This window comes from Abrus precatorius, unplaced genomic scaffold (assembly GCF_003935025.1).
Source record: "Abrus precatorius isolate BTA unplaced genomic scaffold, Abrus_2018 Scaffold9, whole genome shotgun sequence".
NCBI lineage: Eukaryota > Viridiplantae > Streptophyta > Magnoliopsida > Fabales > Fabaceae > Abrus > Abrus precatorius.
Genome location: NW_020874439.1, coordinates 3,271,286 through 3,287,488, shown reverse-complemented (window position 1 = coordinate 3,287,488; position 16,203 = coordinate 3,271,286). Strand labels below are relative to the sequence as shown.

General features: G+C 38.6%; 1 non-coding gene and 1 pseudogene across 1 annotated transcript; one reads left to right on the top strand and one right to left on the bottom strand.

Moving 5' to 3' along the window:
• The first annotated feature begins 1,831 nt into the window (after positions 1-1,831).
• On the top strand, positions 1,832-10,553 carry LOC113850597 (annotated as a pseudogene).
• LOC113851682 lies at positions 3,944-4,048 on the bottom strand. Its single transcript, XR_003502253.1, has one exon. It is a non-coding gene; the product is annotated as a small nucleolar RNA R71 (small nucleolar RNA).
• Positions 10,554-16,203: the final 5,650 nt, after the last annotated feature.

The window sequence follows — 16,203 nt, the reverse complement described above, 5'->3', positions numbered from 1 at the left end:
AGGGTTTTAAGGATGTGTTTGCTGAACCAAAAGGTTTGCCTCCAATACGTTCCAAGGAGTATCAAATCATACTAAGGCTAGGACAAGTGCCCATAACTGTCAGGCCACATCACTACCCCTACCACCAAAAGAATGAAATAGAGAAACAAGTCCAAGAGTTGATAAAAATTAGACACATAAGGAACAACCACAGTTCTTATTCTAGTCCTATGATTTTGGTAAAAAGAACGACAATAAATGAAGGTTGTGTGTGGATTATAATGCCCTTAATAAAGCCACAATTCTAGATAAATTCTCCATCCCTGTAATAGAGGAATTATTGGATGAATTACATGGAGCGAGGTTCTTTTCCAAGCTAGACCACAAATTCGGTTACCATCAGGTTCTAATTAAGGAGGAGGACATCCCAAAGACAGCATTTAGAACTTATGAAGGACATTATGAATATCTCGTAATGCCTTTTGGGCTCATGAATGCCCCATCTACGTTTCAGGTGTTAATGAATGAGGTGTTTTGTAATTTACTTAGAAAAAGAGTATTGGTGTCTTTTTTGATATACTCGTTTATAATGCAAGTTGGGAGGAACATTTAGCTCAATTGAGGACAGTTCTGAGAATTTTAAGACAACAGAAACTATACGCAAACAAGGAAAAATGTAGCTTTGTTCAGGAGAGTGTAGAATACTTGGGGCATATGATATCAATGCAGGGAGTTGAGGTTGATCCTGCCAAAGTCAAAAGTGTAATGGAATGGCTAAGGAGGTGAATACTTTATCAAGAAGCTTTGAAGAACGTGAGTTGAAGACTATGATGTCCATGCCAATCTGGCTTGATTGACAAAATGTCGTAGAAGAGGTTCACAAGGATGAAAAATGGAAGAGGGTGATTGAAGACTTGCGGCAAGATAGTGAGGCTTATCCAGGATTCATTTATCAGTGTGGTATTCTATTTTTTAATAACCGAATCGTGATTCCAGCATAGTCTCCTTGGATTCCTAAATTAGTTGAAGAGTTTCACTCAACTCCTCAAGGAGGCCACTTTGGATTTCTAAGAACATATAGACGTGTGGCTACAAATATATATTGGCAAGGAATGAAGACTGATATCATGAAGCATGTGCAATCTTGTGATACCTACTAACGTCAAAAGTACACTACTACTGCCCCAAGAGACTTACTGCAACTGTTGGTCATTCTAGAGACAATTTGGGAGGATTTTATCACGGGATTGTAAAGGTCAAAGGGCTTTGAAGCAATATTGGTTGTTGTGGATCGTTTATCCAAATACAGCCATTTCATTGCTTTGAAACATCCATACACAGCAAAAACAATAGCAGAAGTATTTGTTAAGGAAGTGGTAAGACTTCATGGGGTGTCCAACTCAGTTTAGTGATAGGGAACTTTTGTTTATGAGTCTTTTTTGGAAAAAAAAATTTTCAAGATGCAAGATACGAAGCTGCTCATAAGTATTGCATACCATCCATAAATGGATGGACAGACGGAGGTAACAAATCATTGCTTAGAGACATATCTCAGGTGTTTCATTACTGATCAGCCCAAGGGATGGGCTCCATGGCTTCCTTGGGTCGAATATTGGTTTAATACAACTTATCATATGTCTACGGGAACTACTCCATTTGAAGCGGTGTATGGCCGTGCTCCTTCTATGTTGAGAGGGATTCAAGGTGAAATCAAGGTGGAATCAGTGCAGAGGGAAATCAATGAGTGTGATAAGGCTCTTAGACAGTTAAAAAGCACTTGATCAAGGCCCAAGATTGAATGAAGACATAGACAGATAAACATAGACAAGAGAGGAGTTTTGTGGAAGGTGACATGGTGTTTTTGAAACTCAAACAACATAGACAACATTCAGTAGCAACCAAAATAAGTCCTAAGCTCAGTGCTCATTATTACAGACCTTTTGAATTATTGGAGAGGATTAGGACAATAGCTTATCGTTTAAAATTACCTCTAAAGGCAAGGATTCACTTTGTGTTCCATATGTCACTATTAAAAAAGACAATTGGAGATTACAAGCTGGAGACCACTATTCCTTTTGGTCTAGAAGATGAGAGAGCTGAATTACTGGAGCCTGAAACAGTATTTGCATCACGTAGCTTATTGAAAAGGGGAGAACAAACCAACCAATGGCTGGTGAAGTGGAAGGGAAAGGCAGTAGAGGAGGCTTCATAAGAGGATGAACTTACCTTGAGGAGTTAGTTTCCTAAGCTCAGTCTTGAGGACAAGACTAATATTATAGAAGGGATTAATGATAAGGCCCAAATTCACCATGGATTACTAGAACCATTGGCCCATGAAGGAAAAAGGGGCCCAAAATCGTGGATTGTGTATGAGTGATGAGTCCACATTTTACTACATTTTTATACATCATTTATTACTTTTTATAGAAAATAATAGACTTAGATAGTGTAAATAAGATGAATATTCCAATTAGGCTAAATAATATAGCTTTCTTAGTTTTTTGTTAATTTACATGAATTTAAATAGTTTATTTTACATATTTTGATCATTTGAATAATATGGCAGGAATCCCCAAGCTTATTTTGAAGAATTATTGGATTTTGAGGAATTTGAGGTGAAAGTAACTACTTTCAATATTGATAGTGACAACTACAGCAAGCCACTTCCAGCAAAGGGACCAAAGTGATCACTTTCAAAGGTTAAAGTGACAACTACAGCAGCCCAGAATCAACTAAACATGCGCGTAACTACTATGAATATTCATAGTAATCACTACAGAGAGGAAAAACCCAACTAATGCTGCGCGTGGTTACTATGAAAGAATGAGAGTAATTACTTTGGGCGGCGCCAGCTTTAGTATAAATAGATTTTTACCAAATTAGGGTAGGGACTGCATACACTTTTTGAACCTTTTTCTCTTCTTTACTCAATTTAGAATATTTTCCAGAGCTTAGGGCAACCTTGGGTGACAGCCAAGGGTCCAACCTAGGGTTTGGTTTCTCATTTCTCTTGCTTTTACATTAATGTTAATGAGTTTTCTGCATTGTGAATACTTTAATATAGTTGTAGTTTCATAGGTAAGCAGAGATATCTTGCATTTAGGTAGAACCAATTGCTGTTTTCTGCATATTGTTTGAATTCTAATTTCTGCATTTTAGTTTACCACACTGTATTTTTGTTTGCTGCAATTACCCTGTTTCTGCTGCATAATTCTGCAGAATTTGTGTTTGTGTGTTGCCTATTTTCATTCCCTAGTTTGCAATTTCTTTCTGTTTTTGCTGTTTGGTGTTAATACTTTATTGTACTGCACTTAGATGTTAGTTTTTCTGCATAATTGTCATCTGAATTTTTTTGCATTTTTACTGCTTCATTAGTTTACTTCTTTTCAAATTTCCATAGACAATTCCTAATGAATGACCAGATCAAATCCGGGAGATTTATATCCTCCAGATATTGAAATTGATAGGACATTCCATAGAAATCTTAGGAACCTTAGTAGACAAAATTCTGTACATATTGAGGAACCATCTTCACCATTTTCTCCATCTTCTATATATTCTTCTTTGCATTCTTTAAATTCTGAACCTTTAGAAATGGCAGAAAATAACTTGACACTTAAGGAGCTTGCCGCACCGGACGTGACCTACCAGACTTTATGTATCCAATACCCGGATGTGGATGCCCTTTTTGTTCTTAAAACTGGCCTAATCCATCTTTTGCCTAAGTTTCATGGTCTTGCAGGTGAAGATCCGCATAAACACCTCAAAGAATTTCATGTTGTTTGCTCTACAATGAGACCACAAGGTATTCCGGAGGAGCATGTCAAATTGAAGGCATTTACATTCTCTCTTATGGATTTGGCTAAAGACTGGTTGTATTATCTTCTACCTGGCTCTATTACAAGTTGGGACACCCTCAAGAGATTGTTCCTGGAAAAATTTTCCCTTCTCCAAGGGCTGCCTCAATAAGAAAGGAAATATGTGGTATTAGGCAGCTAGAGAGGGAAAGTTTGTATGAATATTGGGAGCGTTTCAAGAGACTTTGTGCTAGCTGCCCCCATCATCAGATAAGTGACCAGCTCCTAATCCAATACTTCTATGAAGGCTTACACCCAATGGATAGGAGCATGATCGATGCAGCTAGTGGGGGAGCCCTAGTTGACAAGACTCCCGCAGCCGCTAGAAACCTCATTGAGAATATGGCAGCTAACTCTCAACAGTTTGCTACAAGGCAAAATTCCATTATGTCCAGAAGTGTCAATGAAATTCAAACTTCAGATTCACACAAGCTGGAGCATAAAGTAGATGAGTTGGCTACTATGGTAAAACAGTTGGCATCCATCCAAAAGAATTCTGCTGCATATACACCTCCACCTTCATCCATTCCAGCAATGCTTTGTGGGATTTGTTCATCTACGAATCACTTCACTGATAGTTGCCCCACATTGCAGGAAACTGAATCTTCGGAAGGTAATCCTCAAGCTTATGCTGCTAATATTTATGCTAATAAGTTTCCTTTTCAGCAGCCGCAGCAACAACAAAGCTGGGATTTATCTTCCAATAGATATAATCCCGGTTGGAGGAACCATCCTAACTTAAGGTGGGGAGGAAATGCACAGCATCAAGGCTCTAGCCAACCAACTAACAACCATTTCCAACCGCATCAAGCTGGACAAAGCAAGCCATATTCAGCCCAGCAACATCACTATCCATCATCTTCATCTCAACAGCACCATCAAGCATCTTCTTCAATAGCCGCTGCACCTCAAAAGAATGAGTCATCTTTGGAAGACCTTGTGAAGCAACTCACCATGAGTAATCTCAATTTCCAACAACAGAGTCAAGCCTTCCAGCAACAGACTCAAGCAAGTATCAAGACCTTGGAGAATCAAATGGGTCAACTTGCTTCATCCCTTAATCAACTTCAATCTCAAGGCTCAGGCAATCTCCCTGCACAAACTGTCACAAACCCAAAGAATGTGAGTGCCATTACCTTGAGATCTGGTAAGGTGATGCAAGAGCCAGAAATGCCTACTGAAAAGGATCCCAGTTGCACTTTAGCTGCAGAAGTGAAGGAGGAGAAGTTGGAAAGCCAAGAGCAGCCTGCACATATGCCCACCCATGTCAACAAAAGTGGTAGACAAGGAGGAGAGGTCTATTCCTATTCCCTTCCCTCAAAGAATGGTTCAGCCCAGCAAGAAGCAAGAAGAGGTTGATAAAGAAATTCTGGATACTTTCAGAAAAGTTGAAGTCAATATCCCCTTGTTAGATGCTATCAAGCAAATCCCAAAGTACGCCAAATTCCTTAAGGACTTGTGCACTCATAAAGGCGTCTAAAGGTAATGAAAGAGTGAACATGGGGAGAAATGTATCAGCTCTTTCTGAGAGGCAAAAAACTTCCATGCCTGAGAAATACAAAGATCCAGGGACGTTTACTATTCCCTGCACTATAGGAAACAATAGGATAGATAATGCCATGCTTGATTTAGGTGCATCTATTAATGTTATGCCTTTATCTATCTTCACATCTTTGTCTCTTGGACCATTGCAGCCCACGGGTGTCATCATCCAATTAGCAAATAGGAGCACTACTAATCCAGCCGGCCTTGTGGAGGATGTTCTAGTGAGAGTGAATGACTTGATCTTTCCTGCTGACTTCTACATCTTGGACATGCAAGAAGAAGAGCCAATAAAAGGAGCTGCACCAATCATCTTGGGGAGGCCATTCTTGAAGACGGCCAGGACTGATGAATCCACTTTTTATTATATTTTTACTTGCCTTTTTTATGCTTCTTGATAGAAAAAATAGACTTAGATAGTGAAAATAATATAGAAATCACATTTTGAATAAATATCATAGGTTTATTAATTTTTGGTTAATTTGCATTTAATTACATAGATATAGATTACAATTTTAATTATCTTGATGATTTTGCAGAATGCCCAAGTTAAATTTGAGAAATCTTGGTCCTTGGATGAAAGTTGCCCACAAAGTAGCCACTTTGAGGAGCAAAAGTGGCAACTCCAGAAGCTCCAGGGACGCCAATTTTGAAGCATGATGCGCGTGGTCACTATAGGCTCTCAAAGTGACAACGCGCATCCAAAGTAGCTACTTTCAAAACCAAAAGTGGCAACTTCAGAAGCTCCAGGACGCTGATTTTGAAGCCTTCCTGCGCGTGGTTACTATAGGCTCTCAAAGTAACCACGCGCACCAAAGTAGCTACTTTCAGCACAAATAGTGGCAACTCCAGAGAAGCGGCATTCCTTGCATTCTGCGCGTGGACACTTTCAAGGCCCAAAGTGGACATTTTCAAAGGCAAAAGTGGACACTTTGGTGACATGTCATCCACCATAAATAGATTTTAGGAATTAGGGTACGGGACTTTTGACACTTTACACAATTTCTCTTTGCCAAATTGGGATATTTTCTTACGACATTGGAGTCTTGGGTGACAGCCAAGGGTCCTCTATAGGTTTTAATTTCCAATTTCTCCTTTGATTTTTGTTAAGTTTACATTAATGATGTTTACGTTCTTGCATTTCTTTCTCTCATTTGTGAAGCCCATCTATATGGAGGGCTAAACTTTCTTGTAATTCCTAGTCAATGCACATGAATCTTGAATTCTTGGGATTAATTGCAATACAAATCTTTCTTTCCTTGAATTTATTAACCCCAATCTCTGAATGAAATGGAATTTGCATGAAGGGAACATTGCTTAATGAACCCTAATTTACCTAACGAAATTCTAATTCAAAATTGCTTAATTTTGATTAATCCTTGAGGTTGCTTAATCTTAGGGATAGAGATTGGAGCCCATTAAGATGCTTAATTTTAATTGGGATGTTAAAGTTAGTCTTCGCTTGTTAGATTAACTTAATTCAAGGGAAAGAAAGGGGATTATTGAATCATTTGAAAGAATAATGATAGAACTCATTGCTTGACTAGGGATTACTCATTTTAATTGATTGAATTTCATTAAATTTACATTTCGTTCTTGATTAAAACCCGAAAATTGACAAACTCCCCCCAATTTACTTGCTTTAAAATACATGTTTACACTTGTTCGATGTATGTTCCCAACCAAAAATTCCTTGGAGACGACCTAGGATAACACCCTAGTACTGCATTCATTTCTTTGCATATTTGATGAGGATTAACGACAATCTTTTGCATGACGAGTAGTAAAATATCGTTTCATCAAGGACCAAAATTGATGTGCATGCTGGAACTCTCACTATGGAGTTTGGAGAGAGTGTGGTTCGCTTCAACATACTAGATGCTATGAAGCACTCTCCTGAGGAGCATTCAGTTTTTCACATTGATGTTCTTGATAGCTTGATAGATGATAATTTTGCTGAATTTTTAGGAGACTCTTTCGTTGATTTTTCTGATTGTATAGATACCATAGATACTAAAATTGTGAATATTGTACTAAGTCATCTTTGTGTGATATTTGTATTGCTGATTTTCTGGATTTAGATTCTGCAACTTCTGACATTAATGACATTGAAAAATCAAAAGGGTTAGAATGTGGTTCATTAAGTACAACAAGTTAATTAATCTAACCCTTGTGGTTTAAATGTTGCAGAAATCATTTCAAATGAAAGTGCTAAAGCACTGCCTTCAGTTGAGCAGCCTCCCACCTTGGAGCTTAAACCCTTGCCTGAGCATTTAAAATACGCTTATTTGGAAACAGGTGAGAAACTCCCTGTGATCATTTCCACTGAGCTTGATGAGGACCAAGAGGAGCAGTTGCTTGATATGATTCAGAAGCATAGAAAGGCTATTGGTTGGACCTTGGCTGACATCCCTGGAATCAACCTTTCCTTGTGCATGCACTGGATTTTGCTGGAAGAAGGATCCAAGCCAGTAAGACAGCCCCAGAGGAGGGTAAATTCGATCATATTGGAGGTGGTGAAGAAGGAGATCACCAAACTACTCCAGGCAGGCATCATCTACCCGATATCAGATAGCACATGGGTGAGCCCAGTGCAGTTGGTGCCCAAAAAGTCAGGGATTACAGTTGTGAAGACTGAGAAGGATGAGCTCCTGTCCACTAGAGTGCAGAACAGCTGGAGAGTCTGCATTGATTATTAGAGGCTCAACCAGGCGACCAGGAAAGACCACTTTCCTCTACCTTTCATATATCAGATGCTGGAGCGCCTAGCAGGTAAATCTCACTACTGTTTCCTAGATGGATTCTCAGGTTATTTTCAAATATGCATAGCTCCTGAGGATCAGGAGAAGACCACTTTTACATGCCCATTTGGTACATTTGCATATAGGAGAATGCCATTCGGGCTTTGCAATGCTCCCGGTACATTTCAAAGATGCATGTTGAGCATATTTTCTGATTTTGTTGAGCATTGTATTGAAGTATTCATGGATGACTTCACTGTATATGGGTCATCATTTTCTGCATGTTTAGGAAACTTGGATGGAGTTTTACAAAGATGTATAGAGACTAACCTTGTTCTGAACTTTGAGAAATGTCATTTTATGGTTAGGCAGGGGGTAGTCTTAGGTCATATAATATCTGAGAAGGGAATGGAGGTAGATCCTGCTAAGCTTAATGTAATTTCACAGCTTTCTTACCCCTCTTGTGTGCGAGCGGTGTGTGCATTTCTTGGCCATGCAGGTTTCTACAGGCGCTTTATCAAGGATTTTTCCAAGATAGCCCTTCCTCTCTCCAAGTTACTGCAGAAAGATATTGATTTCAAGTTTGGAGCCAAGTGCAAAGAGGCGTTTGATTGCCTAAAGACAGCCTTGACCACAATCCCCATCATTCAGCCACCAAACTAGACACTTCCATTTGAGCTCATGTGTGACGCATCCAATTTTGCTGTGGGTGCTGTCTTAGCACAACAGTTTGGTAAGGATCCACATGTCATTTATTATGCATATAGGACTTTGGATCCTGCACAGTGTAACTATACCACAACTGAAAAGGAACTTTGGCCATAGTATTTGCTTTGGATAAATTTAGATCATACTTGCTAGGGTCAAAAGTTGTGGTGTTTACTGATCATTCTGCTCTTAAGTTCCTTTTGAAAAAGACAGATTCAAAGCCAAGGCTAATAAGGTGGATGCTTCTACTTCAAGAATTTGATGTAGAGATAAAGGATAGAAGTGGAGCACAAAATTTGGTGGCGGATCATTTGAGCAGGATAGAGGGAGTCCCTGAACTCACTCCTCTAAAAGATGATTTCCCTGACGAGCAATTATTAGAGTTGTATACTTCAAAGTTGCCTTGGTTTGCTGATATTGTAAATTTTTTAGTTGCAGGAGTTTTTCCAGCAGATGCACCAAGGAGTAAAAGGGAAAAGATCAAGAATGATGCCAAGCATTACCTCTGGGATGATCCCTATTTGTGGAAGTTCTGTAGTGATCAAGTGATTAGGAGATGCATTCCTGAGGAAGAAACTGCATCAATTTTCATTTTTGTCATGCATCCACTGTAGGAGGCCATCTTGGGCCCCAAAGGACTGTAAGGAAAGTAGTGGATGCGGGTTTTTATTGGCCTACAATCTTCAAGGACTCTTGGCAAGTGTGTTCTACATGTGAGAAATGCCAAAGAACTGGAGGGGTAATCACCTTGAAGCATGAAATGCCTCAACAATCCATTTTATACTGTGATGTATTCGATGTTTGGGGTATAGACTTCATGGGTCCTTTTCCTCCTTCCTTTGGTTTCTTATATATTTTGCTTGCTGTAGACTATGTCTCTAAATGGGTAGAGGCTAAGCCTACAAGAACTAATGATTCAAGAGTGGTTACAGATTTTGTGCGTACTCATTTGTTTTGTAGGTTTGGAGTACCTCAAGCTTTGATTAGTGACCAGGGTACCCACTTCTGCAATAGAACCATTGAGACTCTACTGAGAAAGTATGGAGTATTGCACAAAGTATCTACACCTTATCACCCCCAAACCAATGGGCAGGCTGAGCTCTCCAATAGAGAAATTAAGAAGATTTTAGAAAGGATTGTTCAGCCAAATAGGAAAGACTGGAGCAAGCGTCTTGATGACGCTCTTTGGGCTCATAGCACAGCATACAAGGCTCCTTTGGGAATGTCACCATACAGAATTGTCTATGGAAAAGCCTGCCACCTTCCAGTAGAAGTAGAACATCGTGCTTATTGGGCAGTGCGAGCTTGTAATATGGACATAGACAAAGCTGGAGAACAAAGGAAATTGCACTTGCAAGAATTAGAAGAACTTCGCTTTGAATCATATGAAAACTCCAGAATTTATAAGGAGAAGACGAAGGCCTTTCATGATGGAAAAATAGCAAGAAAGGAGTTTTTCTTAGGTCAAAAAGTTTTGTTGTTCAATTCCCGCTTGAAGCTCATGCCTGGAAAACTCAGATCTAGGTGGATCGGACCTTTCATTGTGACTTCCATTTCTCCTTATGGAGTGGTGGAGGTAAAAAGTGAATCTACAAACAAGATTTTTAAAGTGAATGGACATCGCCTAAAGCCTTTCCATGGGAGTCCTACAATTGAGACCAATGTGGAGGAAGTTTTCCTAGATCAACCTCCAACTGATCTTGATTCTTTAACTATTTTGGAGTGAAAGCTCCATTTATCGTCAAGCTAGTGACGTTAAAGAAGCGCTTTGTGAGAGGCAACTCACAGTTTTATAGCACTTTCTAATTCTCTTTTGATTTCAATAAGCATTCTTTCATTTGAGCTGTGTTACTAGTCATGTTGCTTAGTTCATTTTGCACAAACATTTTGTTTAACACTTCACTCATTATTTGATTAATGATTTGTTCATAATTTTTGTAGAGAAAAAATTGCTGTAGTTGGACTCAATTTGTACATATATTCATGGAAGTCCAAGTAGAGAGGGAGGAATAATCATTTCCATGGCACCAAGCATTCACTCTAGAAAGAATTTTGAAGTTAGCCATGAAGGTAATCACTTTCCCAAGCCATAGTGGTCACTTTCCACCAAGGTATGTGACTTTGCTCTATGTAGTTCTCACTTTCAATTTTCATAGTGACCACTTTGAGGGTTTTTGAATTCATTGGTCTGCGCGTAACTACTATGAAAATTCATAGTAGCCACGCGCAGCACCCTGGGAAAATACACATGAAGGGCGCCTCTGTAGTGATTACTTTGAATATTCATAGTAGCCACTACAGAAACTAATTTTTGAGCATTTGATGCGCGTAGTTACTATGAATATTCATAGTAACCACCACGCGCAACCTCTTTTAAAAACAACTGAGAAAGGCGCCTCTGGAGTGATTACTTTGAAAATTCATAGTAACCACGCGCACCCCATTTTTGCTGAAACCCTTGCGCATGGCTACTATGATTATTGAGAGTAACTACGCCCAACATTTTTATATAAATAGGACCTGTTTCACGTTCACTCTCACTCTTCATTTCTGAGAAATTTTTCACTCCTCTCCTAATTTCCTGAGCACCCACTCCTTCAAATTAAATTCCTTGCATCTGAACGTCAACTCCCTACACTTTTGTACTGCATTTGAACTCCAACCCAGGTACTTTCCTCTCCCTCACTCTCTGCGTTAGGGTTCTTCATTTTTCAATTGGGGATTTTTAATTAGAACCAATTTGAGTTGAAATTACTGGTTAAAATCAGTTTCTGCAAAGATAATTATATGATTTCAAGCTAGTAGGGTGATTAATTTGATCCAGTATGCACAAATTGCCATGTTTGAACCCTAGGGTAGCCACTTTCATAATTCGTAGTGATTACTATGTGGGTAATGCTGAAATTCTGCTTCCCCTAGGTTCGTTTTAGTCTGGAATGTGATTTCTTTGCATTAAAATTCAACTTTTCATGGTTAGAAATCAAATTGCATTTTCCTTTTCTGAAGTTGAAGTGTTTTTGCTCTGAAGTAGTTACTATCAATATTCATAGTTACTACTCTCTGTGAATATATTGTGTCTGCTCATTTCATACACTCATTCCTGATCTGATTCAGTTGCACTACCATGTAACTACATTTTCTCTTACTACTTGCTCTGAATTCTGGAAATTTGATTTGAAATTAGACCCATCTTGCTGCACATGCTTTTTACCTTAGCTGATCTAGTGGAATTCATCCTCTGCATTTTATATATGTCCTCTGCATTTTATATATGCTCTCTGCATTTTCACAGCCTGATTCAGAAGTTGAGAACTCACTTGATTGGATCCAAATGCACACTGTGTTTAAATTTTCCAGACCATTAAATGAACCTCTTTTGATGACCATAATTCATTACATGACATTTGCTGTTCTGCATTTTAAACACATGGATTATGAATTTTATTTTGGAACTGTTATTGCTGTCATAGTAGCTACCTGTAACACATAGTGATCACTCTGCATATGTTTGACTGTCTGATCTTTCACTGTCAAAGTAGTTACTACCAACTAGCATAGTAGTTACTTTTGCATGCAGAACCCCTCTGAATTGTCTTAATTTTCTCTGATTTCTGCACATTTACTGTGAAATTATATCCACTTAAAACCTCTGCATTCTGTCATGCTTCACTGTCAAAGTAACTGCTTTCATTCATCATATTAGCCACTTTCTGCTGCAGCAATGCTGTAAATTGCCTGCATTTTCTCTCATTCATTTCCAAATGGTGTGAAATTCTTGCTACAGGGTTAATTATACACTATCACTCATTTATTCCTTTTTCTATGTGCAGATTAATGGAAAACACTCCCAGAAAGAACGCACCCAGAGCCAAGAGAGCCAAGACAGCTGCTGCCTCTTCATCTAGGCCTCAGCCTACACATGATCCCAGATTTCGGTCCCTGGCCCATGAGAATTTCTTCAAAGCCAATATTCTCAGGCGACACATTGTGCAGGACAGGAATTTCGGTCCTTGCAAAAAGGGACCTACCCCCAATTTGAGCAGGAAATCCAGAAAAGGGGGTGGGATTTGTTCACCACATGTGCTGGGCATGGGTGGAAGGACATCACCCAAGAGTTCTATGCAAATGCCTTCAGGGTTAAGGGAGATGATTTCCCCTACAGGCATTCCATGGTCAGAGGCAAGGTGATAGACTTCAACCTTGCCAACATCCAGAGGATCCTCAACATCCCTCTTCCTGAAAAGAGGCCTGGACAGCTGGACTACACTATTTTCAGCTACTTGGAGGAGAAGGACTACAAGCCAATCCTTCAAGCAATATGCAAGGCTGGAGAGAACTGGGAGTTTGACATGAAGCTCCAGCCCAAGAACCTAACTACAAAGTGAAGTTCAGAATCAATCACTCAATCTATTCCAAAGCTTGAAATCCAGATCCAAATCAATTCAACATGTTCATTTCAGATCTACAATCCCTAACTATGAACAAATTACACAGCCATGGCAGCAGAAGAAGAAAAAGAAAGAGAAGAAGAAAAGAAGAAACTCAGAAACGCCATGGAAGCTTGCTCCACTCCAATTCCTCTTCGTGAAGCTCCAAGATCTGAATCCCCACTCCTCTCTCTCACTTCCTCTAACCAGAAACTAACTAACAAAACTAAAAAAATGAACAGAATCCCCGTTTTCGCTCTTCAATCATGTATATATAGAAACCCCAGTTCTGCGCGTTGTCACTTTTCTTCACAAGAGTAACCACGCAGAAGCTTTATGTAGTGCGCGTGTTCACTTTCAAGAGCAAGAGTAACCACGCGCAACTTGCAGAGTTGAAGGCTTCTCTGGAACATTCACTTTTATTCAGAATAGTGGCAACGCAGGAGGTCAAGGGCTGCGCGTGATCACTTTCGTGAGTAATAGTAACCACGCGCAAGCTGTCCTGATACAAGTGCCTCTGGAACGCTCACTTTCGCTGCCAAAAGTGACAACGCGCAGCTTCTCAAGAATAGAGTCTTCTCTGGAACGTTCACTTTCGCTGGCGAAAGTGATAACGCACACTGGCAACGCTCACTCTTGTAAATAAAAGTGATTACGCAAGGCTCTTCGTCTCCTTTAGGCTCTGGAACGCTCACTCTTGCTAACAATAGTGATCACGCCCAGGCTGCAACCCATAATTCTTGTATTTTGGAGTCCAACATTGCCATTCTTCCTCTTCCTTCCCATTGATTCTCCATTTCCATGACTTTTGCTCAGCTTATTCCTTCAAAACAAGATAAATTCCTTAAGAACTAAGCATAAATTCTACAAATGCGAAAATAACTACAAATTAAAATAAAACTTTCAATCATTCTCTTTTTCTGAGTTTTTCTGCTTTCTTCATATATTTTCCTTATTAAATGAGCTAGAATTATGCTAAAATATCAGTAAAAATATGGATTCATCACCACCCCAAACTTGAATTTTTGCTTGTCCTCAAGCAAATCAAACTAAACCAAGGGTAAGTTCCTCCATTTTCAAATTCAGTTCATAAACTGCTTATTTCAGATTTTTCTAATTTCTAATTCTGTGTTTTCTGCAAAATTTTCAATCAAGTTGTTCATCCAAATACTCATCATGATATTTCTACTGCATAATCATCATTGAGTAAAAATTGCTACCTAAGTTCATATATTTCGTCAAAATTCATGTGAGTACAATTAATCAACATGATCACAGCTCACTTGGAAGTGTTTCTCTCATCACTCAACAGTGTTTAGGTGCTGTTTTCACTCTAAATCATCAATTTCACTGCACTCTACCATATGCTTGCCCAATTTCTCCATCTCCTCTGCTTAGTACAATTAATCACACATCTAAGGGACTTTTTCAGGTTATAACAAGGCTAAGGTTAAGGTAGGTATCAAAGAAAATGGAAAACAATACATGCAATTTCAAAAGATCAGAGGCATTTTGAGTGATTTGTTTTAAAACTAGCCTGGATCTACATTATTCCTCCTTACTTCTCTCACTTATGCAGCAAACAAAATTTTTTTTTTCTTGCAGCAGAATTTTCACTAATACTTTTCTTCTTTTCTTGCTTCCAGTTACAACCAACAAGTTTTCTCTGCAGCACTTTGCTGCACTTCTTTTCTTTTGAACTCACATTTTTGTTCTTTTCACAGCTTTGCTTCATAAATTTTTCATTTTACTGCAGCACTTTTGTTCTTTCTTTCTGGCTTGTTGAACTCAAACTTAGATAGCATGCTATTTCCCACCCCAAACTTAGAACATTGCTTGTCCTCAAGCAATTAAAATCTGGATACCACCCCAAACTTAGTTTTAAAACTCATTCTTGATTAAACTCATTATGCCTTTGATCTTTTGAATGGTAAAAATTGGTTTTTCAGTCAAGGCTTTATAATGAGGTAATTTCAAGAAAAGGAATATTAAGCTCAAAAGGGTGAACTAAGACATTCAATCATAAAGGAAGGCCTTTAGGCTGACTAGGTATAATCAAACATGGCCTCTATCATGTGGGTGAAAACTGTAGCATGCATATTCAATTAAGAACAAGGGCAAATTCTAGAGAATACAGCCAAATATGATTAATCACACAAGAAAAGAATTAGACAGCTCAAATCTCACTAGGTATTTATAAGTGATCATGTGGATTAATGAAAACACAATGCACTTTTCAGAAATTTATGCACCTAGTGGCAACTGCCTCATTTTTGAAAATACAAGTGTGATCTCATTTTGAGAATGGGAAAAACAACTTAAAAAGAAATTCACACAGAATTCACAAAATTGTCAAACATTTTTATTTGACTAACAGCCAGCAATTTATTATCTATTCTAGTATTTTGGTTTTTTTCAGGAATAATTCAGTGTAATGTGAAGCTAACTCATGAATAAGAGGTAGAGAATGAAACCCCCCTTTTCATGGCAGCTTGTGCAAGTGTCAGCTTCCAAGGTGTGTGAGTGTTGTGTGGTTGTGACATTTTCTGCACAAAACACCAAAAATTCCATCAATTATCAAGTGAAAAGGGATTGAATTCTGCAGAATTAATGTATGTTCAAAATATAATTGTTCAGAATTAGCATGAAACCAAAATATATCAAGTGTGCAAATTACAAACCCAAATTCTAAAATGAAACCAAAAAGTTTGAAACTTAATTACAAAACCATCAAGAGAAAATTCAAATTAACAGAAAAGAAAACAAAAATCCTAAACTAGTCATCTTGAGCATCCTCCTCATCAGAAATTTCATCTTCATCTTCTTCCTCATCCTCTTCATCTTCTTCTTCCTCCACCACTTCTTCAGTTGGCTGTGGAAAATAAGTCTTGTATATTGGCAAGTCTTTAAAAACTGATGAGCGTAGACATTGAGCATTCTCAGCCAAGT